Source organism: Mesoplodon bidens (genome assembly GCF_964165515.1).
Source record: "Mesoplodon bidens genome assembly, chromosome: 2".
In the NCBI taxonomy this organism is placed as follows: Eukaryota; Metazoa; Chordata; class Mammalia; order Artiodactyla; family Ziphiidae; genus Mesoplodon; species Mesoplodon bidens.
Genome location: NC_138177.1, coordinates 96,334,010 through 96,338,401, shown reverse-complemented (window position 1 = coordinate 96,338,401; position 4,392 = coordinate 96,334,010). Strand labels below are relative to the sequence as shown.

The 4,392-nt window shown below is 48.3% G+C and overlaps 1 pseudogene across 1 annotated transcript; it reads right to left on the bottom strand.

Annotated features, from left to right (window-relative positions):
* Positions 1-507: 507 nt before the first annotated feature.
* LOC308612876 (SWI/SNF-related matrix-associated actin-dependent regulator of chromatin subfamily D member 2-like) lies at positions 508-2,035 on the bottom strand (annotated as a pseudogene). Its single transcript has one exon. The product of its transcript is annotated as an SWI/SNF-related matrix-associated actin-dependent regulator of chromatin subfamily D member 2-like (transcript).
* Between the last annotated feature and the right edge of the window lie 2,357 nt (positions 2,036-4,392).

Here is a 4,392-nt window from a genome sequence, read left to right as displayed (position 1 = left end):
CCCCTGGGCCCAAGAGTTTGGGTGGCAGCTCTCTGGCCTCTCAGGAGATGATGGTGGCCAGAGCCGCTTGCATAGATTGAGAACAGAAAATAAGGAAGGAGCCACCAAGTAGGGCTCCCTGAAAAACCCAAGCTTACCGCTGTACAAAAAAAGTGGCTCCCGCATAGAAAAACCTGCCCCACGAATACTGCAAATACCCAAAGGAAAGGAAAAAAAAACAGCAGCAAGCCTGGGCTGGTAGGAATGGCATAGAACTTTGGTTTGGAAAGGCTAGGAAGAGTGTGAGCTGTGCCCCTCTTCCTCGCCAAGCTCCCCAGAGCCAGCGCTGACACTCGCTCCAAGGGGGTCAGTAAACAAGCAAAGCCAGGGGCCTTTGGTTCTGAAAAGTCTCCATTATGATGTCAAAGCACAGCCTCCAGGTCCTACTTGGGCCTGCCTGCAGGGGGCAGAGGAGGCCTCTTCTGTGAATCCAATTAAAGCCAACGTGTAAGTAGTAAGGCTTTGGGGACAAAGCAACAAGGAATCCTATCACTACACTTATGAAACTAAAGCTGGGGAGCAGAGGGTGACAGGAGACACCCCTCACCCCCTCATCCTACATGTCTGTGCCCCAGTAGGTGGTCCCCTTCCAGGCTGAGGAGGGGGTGGCTCCAGGGCTGGGAAGAAAGGAAGGGATCCCTGAGCAGTTAGGTCAGGCAGATTCCCAGCACCTGTTCCAGTTCCTGCCTTTGCAATGATGTGCCTCCCCACTGGTTCCTGGGCCCAGGGCTTGTGGTAGAAAGCAGCTTGTCTCTCTTCCTCAGGACTCCCAATCACATCAGTGATAATCTTGAGGTCCTGGCGCTGGGAACGGAGCGATTCCTGGATGGAGTCCTGGGGGTCAGTGCTAAAACAGAGCGTGAGATCCCTCTGGGTCTTCAGCTGGTTGATGGACTCAATGGTCTCATGGATTTTGACATCAAGGGAAGCAATCTCCTGCTGATTGGTGGTAGAGGCTAGAAAATTGCTCATCTGGACCTTGAGTGGGTCATCCACCTCCACATCAATGTCATAACAGCCTGTCTTCTTCTGGTTGTTAGGGTCCACACTAATTACATGGTTGACGACAATGGGTTCTGGATGCTGCAGCAATCTGTCTAGCTTCATGGGAATCTCAGAGAAACGCAGTCGGCCACAACTGAAGATCTGGCGGAAGTACCGGTTGCAGTTGACGTACTCCCACTTGTGGTCGTCCTGCAGCTGGTTGTGTTTGATGTAGAGCCACAGGGCCTTCATGATGGCAGCCCTCGTCTGTGTGTGCACCCTCAGCAGCCTCCGCAGTCGGGGGTCTGACTTGTACTGGGGAGGCTGATGATCCAGCATGAGCAGATGGGTGCACTTGACGTTGAGGTCTCCAGGCCGTTTCACCTGGAAGCCATCTGTCTCCTGGGTGGTGGGCATCTGGTGCCACTCCAGCAAGTGTTTGTCAGGCCCGTACAGTTCCTTGTCCAGCTCAATGACGAGCCTCTTAAAGAATGAAGAAAACTTCCTCTTCTGTTTCCTAAGATCATCCAGCAGTTTTCCCTCTACTCGGAGTTCCCAGGAAGCCACCTTGTCCCCTGCTGGGTTTCCCCCCGGGGGTCCCTGCGGTTCCTGCACTATCACCTTCTGCCTTGCTGGGACAGAACATATTAGAAATATAGATCCGCAGCTTTCGTTTTTGCGTCAGAGGATTTTTGATGGCCTCCTGGATCTCCATCCGCTTTCGAGCAATGGTCTGGTCCAGCTTCCGCTCAAAAGCCAAGAGATCTATGCACGCCTGAGGTTCTGGGACAAGCTCCCAAATTCGCTGAGGTAGAACTTTATCTGCCACCTTCCTCCTCTTTAACCCCCCGCGCTGGGCAGGCATCGGGGGCTGGGCCTGGGGCACAAGCAGGAGTTTTCGGAATGGGTCCGTCATGGTGGGTGGCACGCCAGGTCGAAGTGGAGCAGCTGCGCCAAATGGGGAGCCGGCAGGGGGTCCCACCTGCAAGCCAGCCATGGGCATCCAGCTCCCTGGTGACAGGGGGTCCCACCTGCAAGCCAGGCCTCTGGTACTGCGCCGCAGGGCCCGCGGGGCTCTTGGGGCAGAAAGCGGTGCCCCCCCACGCCTCTAGCAGGCCTGGGTCCCCTGAGCACCGGTCCGAGCAGCATGCTGGGTCCGGCTGGCAGAGGCGGAGCTCCCAGGGCCGCCTGGCTCTGTTATTTTGATAATTTTGACTGTCTGAGATAATGGAAATTTTTCACCAGATGCTGTCTGTGATTAATGCTTTCTGAGACCTCTCTTCTCCTAGAACCTTCTTTTTCCTGATTACCTCTTGGCTATGGCTTTTTGATGACCTAGGTTTGGTTTAGATGATTGCTTCTGGAAAAACTGTGTTAGCATCCTTGCGGTGGTGTGGAGCCTCCTGAGGAAGGAGAGGCAGGACAGGATTCTAGTTCAAGTCGTTGCAGTTAGTAGGAAACTGGGACTTAGAACCAAATAGAATCAGTATCCCCAGTGTTTGAGGAGGGACACCCAGGACAGAACTGGTTTCAGACTCTGGACAAGGCTGAAACAGCTTATGTCAACTGAAGGCACCTTTTCTAAGTTTCAGCCGTCCATGGACATTGGAGAGCACAAGTGCGGTTCCCCAGCCTGTTTTAGGCTCTGGGAACAAAAGCTGGCACTGTATTGCATTGTACTGGAAACTGACTAGAAGAGGCTTAGGTTTTTATTGTTTTACTTCCAGGAGGAGAGGGGAAAAAATAACTTGCAAATCAGGTGGATGAAAATTGAGAATGAGAAAGATTTGCTTGTTGAAGATAACCCTGTTTTCTCTCTCTTTTATTAGGTGTTCGTGAAGAGGCAAGTAAGGCTGAATCCCCTTCTGTTCTTCAGGAATTCTTTTAAAAGTATTTTGTTCTTTGTCTTAGATCGAGACTGAAGATGTGACACCATACATTACTGGTATCACCTTCTGCAGCTGAAATACAGACTCCAGAACTGGATGTGGCATGGTGTAATTTTTCTAATTAGCCCTAGAACTCTACGTTAAAGGCTCAGACTGCGTGTCCTTTGGCATGACATCAGTCCGCCGCTGACTCTGATTGTCAGCAGGAGTCTAATTATTTGGGCCAAAGCATTTTGCCTAGAGTTTATATTTGTATTCAAAGAGAACTTCTGTGTAAGGAAAGAAAGGCTTTTTGTTATTATTGTTCCTCTTCTTTGGAATTAGCACCTATCTAAATTAATCCTCTCTAACTTCTCATACTTCTCCAGTAGGTATACTTCCTAAACTTCTTTAGTAACCAACAAAAAGGAGAGTGATAGTCTTTTAATGAGCTTTCTAGAGATAGAAAATTCACAGCTATTAAATCCAAGCTGTATCTAATGTGAAGTTTCAACCTAATGAACAGCTGTACATATGCTGCCTTCCTACACAGTGGAACTTGATGGAAGCCCTGGTTTTACAACTGCTGGTTATTGATTAAACAACTAGGCTGTTTTGATGCTGGTTGTTTCTGTTGTTGCACGCATCATCTTAGGTTTGGAAGAATTATTGCAGATATTAACGTTATTAGAGTTATTAAAGGTCACTAGTCTGTCCCCTCACCCACCCTATGCTGGTAACATCTTTACAACATCTCCCCCAAGTGGTTGCCTTGATCATGATCGAACCCACCTAATGACAGTGGGGAGAAAGCAGACTTCATAATCCAGCAGTTATAATTTAGAGTTATTCCTTAATATAGTTTACCTAAAACTATAGTGAACTCCAGCTTAGGAGAGGACCTAAATGTATAAATAGATAAGTTGATATAAAATGTGGTGAATGCTTTGATAGAGGCACAGATAAGTTGTTTAGAAACAGCTAACTGCATGGGAGAACATGGGAAAGAATTTGTCTTGAAGGATAAGTACATGTGCTTATGTACTCGTGTGTGTGTGTGTGTGTGTGTGTGTGTGTGTGGTGGGGAAGAGTATTTCCAGAGAGAGGATATAGGTGCAAAGATATGGAATTTAGGAAAGGCTGTGTTAAGACATGGTGAGAAGTTCAGAATGGCTGGATGGAACCTGCAATGGTGAAAGAGATGTCTTGAGGTAGGCTATTTGGAGTTTTGTTGCCCACCCAAAAAGTTTAGATTTTATCCTATAGGAAAAGAAGAGATTTCAAAGGGGTTAAAGCATCGGAGTGGCTTGATCAGATTTCAGTTTTATGAAGATAATCCCAGTGGCAGTTTTGAGGACTCATTTGCTGGAGGAGAGACTGTTTCAAGGACACAGGTTGGATACAAAGTGCTCTGCCCTGCTGGCAGCCCATGTGTCCTATAACATTTCTGGTTCAGAAAATAAAGTCACTATCTATAGAGCCAGTCAGGCTTAACTGGTTT